General features: G+C 44.9%; 1 protein-coding gene across 2 annotated transcripts in view; it reads left to right on the top strand.

The window, feature by feature from the left end:
- GPR173 (G protein-coupled receptor 173) overlaps positions 1-8,319 on the top strand; it is a 33,010-nt gene that overhangs the window by 19,121 nt on the left and 5,570 nt on the right. Inside the window, exon 2 of one of the 2 annotated variants that reach the window (XM_025372982.1) lies at positions 4,437-4,559. The exons of the other annotated variant lie outside the window; for it this stretch is intronic. The gene's annotated coding sequence lies outside the window, so the exon portion shown is untranslated. The remainder of the gene's footprint in view (positions 1-4,436; positions 4,560-8,319) is intronic. 2 annotated transcript variants of the gene reach the window in all.

Below are 8,319 nucleotides of genomic sequence, written 5' to 3'. Positions count from 1 at the left end.
AAAAAAAAAAAAAAAAAAAAAAATCTGAAAAATGAGAAGCATTCACAAAGAAATGTTGCCATGTTTCTTTTACCTCACACAATTGTTATTATTATTATTACCAAATCTCTACACACTTAGGTTTAAAACAACACGGAAGAATGTACTGATCCCAATTCCTTACAGAAAGCTGAAAGGCAGTTGGGAAATGTCTTGGATTTAATTACATTCATCTGGCATAATTTACTGTGGAAATGAGACCTACAGACAAACTTACAGGTGAGGGCTCCTCAGTAAATGAATCTCAGCGTTTTCCGAACAAACTGCTGTTGTGAACAGCAGCATTTGTCCACAGACTTATGCAGTTTCCACAGTATTTCAAAATATTCGTGTATCACTTTGAATATTTCAACCTTAGTTTATGTTGGTGCTTCTTGTACTTCTCTTCAAGTTTCTAACTAGTACTGTAAACTATGCAATGTCAACATCCATAGATGCATGGGTAGAAAATGAAAACCTGGCCCGGCGCCGTGGCTCAAGCCTGTAATCCCAGCACTTTGGGAGGCCGAGGTGGGTGGATCACGAGGTCAGGAGATCGAGACCATCCTGGCTAACACGGTGAAACCCCATCTCTATTAAAAAAAAAAAAAAATTAGCCGGGCGTGGTGGCGGGCGCCTGTAGTCCCCGCTGCTCGGGAGGCTGAGGCAGGAGAATGGTGTGAACCCGGGAGGCTGAGCTTGCAGTGAGCCGAGATCGCACCACTGCACTCCAGCCTGGGCGATGAGCAAGACTCCGTCTCAAAACAAAAAAAAAAACGAAAAAAAGAAAAGGAAAATGAAAACCTTTCTGATTGAACATCTAAGTTAGTGTCATCTCAATGCCCTTTGACCTGTCACCAGTGTATCTCCTAACAGCAATAATTGAAAATGGCCCCTTTCTATTCCCTTTACCTCATTGGTCTTAAAAATAGTGTAGATAATTTCCCTGCACACTGCTAACCTGTGAGATTCTACTGGGAGGGGCGTCTTAGCTTTACTTGTTAATCATGAAACCCTGTCACTAGCTGGTAGAGCTCCAGCTAAAAATATTCTAACCCATCTCATAAAAGATCCCAGTTTCTCAATTTGCCCTGCGAGATGCTTTAAAAATTCCCAATCTTTCTATTGAAGGGGTCAGCAGACCTCTGTGAGTTCTGAAAACTGATTTTTCTCTGCATTCTTAAGAAAGCAACACTCTGAAACAAAGTCATAAAGCAACTCAATTAAACTATTGTTGGGCTTCATTCATTTATTGACAAATATTTTTGTGTAAAAACAAAAGATAATAAGTATGAAATCCCACCAAGAATCAGATTTGGTTAATTTTTTAGTATCAAATACCAATCACAAGTAAATCATTAAATAAACCAAGAAATGATAAAAATGATATTGTTGTAATCTTTTTAAAAGAGTCCTGACCTTTTAGGAGTAGATACTGAAATACTTAAGGATGAAATGATATAATAGATATGCTTCAGAATACTGGGAGTGAGGGAAGTGGGTAGGGTTATAGGCAGAATGAGACTAGCTATGAGTTGGTGATTGGTGAGTCTGAGCAGTGGATCCACTGAGGTTCATTACAGTATTCTCTCTACTTTTTGTTTTGTCTTGTTTTTTGTTGGTTTTTTTTTTTTTTTTTTTATACTTTGTTTTTTTTTTGAGACGGAGTCTTGCTCTGTCGCCCAGGCTGGAGTGCAGTGGCACGACCTCGGCTCACTGCAAGCTCCGCTTCTCAGGTTCACGCCATTCTCCTGCCTCAGCCTCCGGAGTAGCTGGGACTACAGGCACCCGCTGCCATGCCCGGCTAATTTTTTTTGTATTTTTAGTAGAGACAGGGTTTCACCGTGTTAGCCAGGATGGTCTCGATCTCCTGACCTCGTGATCCGCCCACCTAGGCCTCCCAAAGTGCTAGGATTACAGGTGTGAGCCACCGCGTCCGGCCTTCTCTCTATGTTTTAGTGTTTGAAATGTGCTATAATAAAAAGTTTTTTTATAAAGAAGTAACAATCAGAAAAATAAAATAATACTATTCTCTTTAGAAACACCTAATACTATATAATAGTCCACATAGCAACAATCATACAACACTTCTATTTTTTCTCTGTTTCTTGGTAATGAGACAGCCCTCCTATTTTTGAAGAAGAAAAAAACTTGTGGAAAAATAAGAAGAAAATCAAATTAAAAGAAAAACAGGTGGGGTGCAATGGTTCATGCTTATAATCCCAAGACTTTGGGAGGCTGAGGCAGGAGGACTTCTTGAGCCCAAGAATTTAAGACTAGCCTGGGCAACATAGTGAGACTGCATCTCTACAAAATAAAACTTAAAAAATTAGCCGGGCATAGTGGCACATCCCTGTAGTCCCAGCTACTCTGAGGCTGAGGTAGGAAGATTGCTTGAGCCTAGGAGGTTGAGGTTCATGCCACTGCACTCCAGCCTGGGTGACAGAGCGAGACCCTAAATAAATAAATAAATAAATAAATAAATAAATTTTCAAAAATGAAGACTAGGCGTGATGGCTCAGGCTTGTAATCCCAGCATCTTCCGGGAGTGAGCCCAGGAGTTTGAGGCTGCAGTGAGCTATGATTGCACCACCACACTCCAGCCTGGGTGACTGAGCGAGACTTTTGTCTCTCTTTTTTTTTTTTTTTTTTTTTGAGACAGAGTCTCACTCTGTCACCCAGGCTGGAGTGCAGTGGCATGATCTCATGAAAGATCCCAGTTTCTCAATTTGCCCTGCGAGATGCTTTAAAAATTCCCAATCTTTCTATTGAAGGGGTCAGCAGACCTCTGTGAGTTCTGAAAACTGATTTTTCTCTGCATTCTTAAGAAAGCAACACTCTGAAACAAAGTCATAAAGCAACTCGATTAAACTATTGTTGGGCTTCCACTTCAAGTGAAGTTGGGCTTCACAGCAATCTCCACCTCCCAGGTTCAAGCGTTTCTCCTGCCTCAGCCTCTGGAGTAGCTGGGATTACAGGCATGCAGCACCACCACACCCAGCTAATTTTTGTATTTTTACTACAGACAGGGTTTCACCATGTTGGCCAGGCTGGTCTAGAACTCCTGGCCCAAGTGATCCTCCCACCTCGGCCTCCCAAAGTGTTAGGATTACAGGCGTGAGCCACCGCGCCCGACTGACCTTGTCTCTTAAAAAAAATTAAAAAAAAAAAAAAAAACAGAAAGGAAAACAAAAACAAACATCGTCCACATAGGTATAGGCCAAACCCCAAAACCTCACTTATGATAAACAAATAGCAAAGTAATAATCGTACTATCTGGAATGTTTCAGTGGGAAGTGATGAAAACAGTTACCACCTCCCTTTGCACATGGTTGCTCTGGAGCCATTCTTACTCTAGCCCTTTGCTGTGGTAGGAGCCTACCAGCTGGGCAGCTCTGATTGTTTGTCCACTTATAAGTGCAAGAGTTAGCTGGTCTCTGCACATGAGCAGGTTTGGCTCTAGGGATATACCTGTTGCAGGATGTGTATATCAGTTAAGTGTATCTGTGCATGAGCAAGTTTATATGTGTACACATATTTGCCCATGTGTACTTGTCTTTGTGTGTCTGTATATGTACAATATGCAATTTTTATCTTTGTGTTTCTTCGCGTATTGCTAAAGTGTATGAGTGTGCCTCTCTGTGTGTGTGTTGGAGCTGTTATAAGTCTGTTCATGGGTGGGAGTGTATATGTGAATGGGTGTGTGTGTGTACATGTACCAGGATATACATATTTGTCTTGGTGAGCACACCTGATCTATGTGAGAGAGTTTGAATCTGTCTCTTTGTGTTAGAGCGTGTGTGTGTATATGTGAGCAGTTTTTTACTTGCCTGCTTTTTTCTCAGTGCATATATATCTGTAGGTCTCTGAGGGGAATTCTATGTACTATACCTGTGTGTGTTTGTGTGTGTGTGTTTGCATACACACACGTGGTAGGGTTCAAGTGTATGTCAGCCTGCTGGCATATGTAAGTAACTTTGAATCTGAGTGTTAATATTGTGACAGTGTTTATATATGTGACAATATCAATATACAACTTTGTGTATATCTGTGTTGTGTCTGAATATGTGAGAGGATTTGAATAATCAGCTATATTGGGTCAATGAGTGTATATATGTCTGTGTGAATGAAAGTATATGTGGGTAAGTTTGCTTGTGTGTACCTATCTGTCAGTGTTTGAGATCTCGTTCATCCATGTATGTGTTAGGGGAGTTATAAAGGTGGTGTTGTGGACCGTTGCACGTGTGTGTGAATGAATGTGTATCTGAGTGTGTCTGTGTATGTGAACAATTTTCAGCCGTCTCATACGCAGTGCCCTCTTCTATGTAATGGATATTTTGTAACACCCCTTTACTGTCTGGAAATGAAGTTCTCAGGTAACATAATCTCTCTGCATATGTAATTTTTTCTTTTTTGAGATGGAGTTTCACTCTTGTTGCCCAGGCTGGAGTGCAATGGCACAATCTCAGCTCACTGCAACCTCCGCCTCCCGGGTTCAAGTGATTCTCCTGCCTCAGCCTCCCGAGTAGCTGGGATTACAGGTGCATGCCACCATGCCCAGCTAATTTTGTACTTTTAGTATAGATGGAGTTTCAACATGTTGGCCAGGCTGGTCTCGAACTCCTGACCTCAGGCGATCCGCCCACCTCAGTCTCCCAAAGTGCTGGGATTACTGGTGTGAGCCACCGTGGCCGGCCCTTTGCACATGTAAATTTAAAAAGAAAATCCATATTTTATACAATATCCATTTTGTATTAACTAAAATACAAATAAGAAATAAAAGGAAAATGATTTATAAGAAAATGATTTGTATTTCAATTTGTAAATGCTTGGGCATGACACTCCCCAGGAGATTCAAGGAAGTAATTAGAGGCTCCCAATGTGTGTTTTTGTTTTTTTTTTTTTTAAGGCGGAGTTTTGCTCTTGTTGCCCAGGCTGGAGTGCAGTGGCGCAATCTCAGCTCACCACAACCTCTGCCTCCCAGGTTCAAGTGATTCTTCTGCCTCAGCCTCCCCAGTTGCTGGGATTACAGGCATGCGCCACCACATCCTGTTAATTTTCTATTTTTTATTTTTATTAGAGACGGGGTTTCTCCATGTTGGTCAGGCTGGTCTCAAACTCTTGGCCTCAGGTGATCCGCCCACCTCGGCCTCCCAGAGTGCTGGGATTACAGGCGTGAACCACTGTGTCCGGCCCCCAATGTCTTATACTGGGTAAATATGGATTTAGGAGAAGGGGAAACATCAGCGGCAGGACATGCAGGAAAATGACAGGCACAGGCCTTGGAGGTGAGATTTTCTAAAATAGTCAACAACTCTAAGGAAAGCTCATCCCAAACCAAAGTACAGCCTCCTCTTTACTTACATGACAGCCACGTTCCTGGATAATTAGGGGTATGTTAAAATCAAGAGAAAAAAAATGGTGTTCATCTGTGAAATAGACTCTAGGTTCACTTACTTAAAAGTCCAAAGTCTTAGAGGATGCGGGACATGTTGGCTGCGTGGGACTGTCCCCCATATTACTGGATGGCCAACATCCTCCCCGACTCCTAAATGTCAGAAGGACACCCTACACCCCAGCATTGTGGCCATCAAAAATGCTCCTACACAAATTTCCAAAATGTCCCCTAGAGGGCAGTAACGCCTTTGTTGAGGACGAAGCGCTGGCGCTCGAAGAGGGTACGTTGCGTACCTGTGTGAACGCGGCAGAGTACAAGATGTACCTCTGCCTCCGTGTGCGTGTGTGCGTATGTGTGAGTGTGTGTGTTGCATGCGTGCTCACGCGTTCCTCATGCAAGAGCGGGTTGCTGTCTGAGGCTGTCCACAGCAGTAGACTGTTTATGGGGGGAGGAGGTGTGCAGGTGTCTGGGCTCGAGCAAGTATGCGCGTGTTCTGTGTTTGCACGCGTCTTGAGCCTCAGCTGGGCCCGGGCGGCGGCTGCCAGTCTGCGGAGGAAGACCCTCTCCTCACTTGTTTGTAACATGTCCCGAGCTTTCCCAGGGTTTTGTTTGTTTGCGGCTATTGTTTCGGGGGATGTGGGAGTTTTTGTTTTATCTTTAGCTTTTGTTTTCACTGAGACTCAGGGCTACACATTATCCACCTTCTCGGTCTTAGTGTGGCTCTCCGTGTCTCCCTCTCTATCTCCGTCTTTATTTCTGTCTCTGTCTCTTATCTGTCTCCAGCGCCCCTCTCTTATCTCTGCCCCACCCCATCCCATCTCTATTTTTCTTTCTTTCATGGCATTAGCCCTCTCCCTGCTCTCCTTTTCTCTCTCTTGCGCTCTCTCTCTCTCTGTCTCTATTTCTCTCCCTTCTCTGTCTGGCGTGCTGGTTTCTGTGTGTGTCTCTGTCTCTTTTTTCTCACTCTCATTTTCACCCTTCTTCCCCTTTCTGTCTCTCTCTTCCTCTCTGTATGTAAGGATCTCTTCCTCTCTGTATGTAAGGACCCTTTCTCTGTTTCTTTCTCTGTCTCTTTCTCCCTCCTATGTCTCCATCTGTCTCTGTCACACACACCTCTCTCTCCTTCTCTCTCTCTGTATCTCTCTGGCCTCTCTCTTACATTCAGTCTCTCTCTGTCTTTATCCTTTTCCCTCTGCCTCCCCTCCAGGTAAAAGAGAGAGAGAGTGTGTGTGTGTGTGTTTACATTCACCCAGCTGTGGGCTGTTCCACAGTCTGAGGGGGCTGTCAGGCCTTGAAGGGCTGAAAGGGAGCCCACCAACCCCATTTCTGCTCAGCCCCTGCCCTAGCACTTTCTAAGGGCTAGTTTGGCCTCCTGCCATGGGCTCTGAGATTTCAGGGTGCCATCAAAAAGCCTGGCTCGGGCACAGTGGCTCACGCCTGTAATCCCAACAATTTGGGAGGCCAAGGCGGGCGAATCATTTGAGGTTATGAGTTGGAGACCAGCCTGGCCAACATGACGAAACCCTGTCTCTACTAAAAATACAAGAATTAGCCAGACGTGGTGGCGCGTGTGCTTGTAATTCCGGCTACTTGGGAGGCTGAGGCACGAGAATCACTTGAATCCGGGAGGCGGAAGTTGCAGTGAGCTGAGATTGTGCCACTGTACTCCAGCCTGGGCAACAGAGCAAGACTCTGTCTAAAAAAAAAAAAAAAAAAAAAAAAGGCCAGGCCCCAGGTGGCAGGCCAGGCTGGATTGAGCTGGAAAACATGCAGAGGGGAGACTTTTCCTGGGAGGGAAGGAGTAGGAAGACATCCACTCAAGTTGCACCCCCTAATCCCAGCCCAGCCCCAACAATCATCCTGTGCTTCCCCAGTTTCTGCCCAGTTGCCTCACTGCCTTCCCCCTGGGACCTGTGCTGTTACCTAGTCACATCCCCACACTCCCAGAGCTCTCCTCTTTCCCACAGCTTTGCTGCGCTGCTCTCACTGCCAGGGTGTACCCCGCAGGCTGCTCTTATAGCGAATCCTGCCTGGATGTCTCCAGGGCGCCCTCTCTGACCCACAGCCCCAGTCCATTTAATCCCTCAATCAATTCATTTGATATATTGCCACTGAGAGCCTACCATGATGTGCTATGTAGTGTTCTTTCAGAGGAGAGTCAGTGAGTCTTTAACTCCTGCCTTTGTGGAGCTTTCATTCTGATAGGACAAGGCAGGCAATAAACCAAAATTTAAAAGTAAATTATATAGTGTGTTAGAAGAGAGAAATTCTAGGAAGCACAATAGGGAGAGTGGCATGGAGGGGGTATTATCTGACACCTGGATTGCTGCAGGGGCCTCTGAGTAGTCTTCCCTACTTCCATCTGCACCCCACATGACCCCTGCTCTTCACAACAGCAAGCGGGATTCTGTTCCATCCTAGATCATACCACATCTGGCCTCTGCTCAGAAGCCTCCCGTGACTCCCATCTCATTCAGAGGAAAAAGCCCTCGCCACAGCCTCCCCAGTCTGACCTCACCACCTTTCTGACCTCACCTGCCGCCACATTCCCCTGACTCACTGTGTTCCACCCACAGTGACTTCCTTGCTCTTCCTCAAACATGCCATGTAGAGTCCCACCTCAGGGCCTTTGCTCTGGCCGTTCCCCCTGCCTGAACTTCTCTTCCGCCAGATATCCACATGACTCACTCTCTCACCTCCCTTAGGTCTATGCTCAGATGACACCTCCTCCATGAAGCCTCCCCTGTCCACCTCATCTAAAACTGCAGCATCTTCCCCACCCCTAGCACTTCCTATCTTCCTTCCCTCCTTTATGTTTATTCTTAGGAACTTATCATCATCTGACACACTATACTTCACCAGTGTCTCTTCTTTTTTTTTTTTTTTTTTTTTTTTTTTTTTTT

The sequence above is a fragment of the Theropithecus gelada genome, chromosome X, assembly GCF_003255815.1.
Source record: "Theropithecus gelada isolate Dixy chromosome X, Tgel_1.0, whole genome shotgun sequence".
Lineage (NCBI taxonomy): Eukaryota > Metazoa > Chordata > Mammalia > Primates > Cercopithecidae > Theropithecus > Theropithecus gelada.
This window is presented reverse-complemented; position numbering and strand designations above follow the sequence as displayed.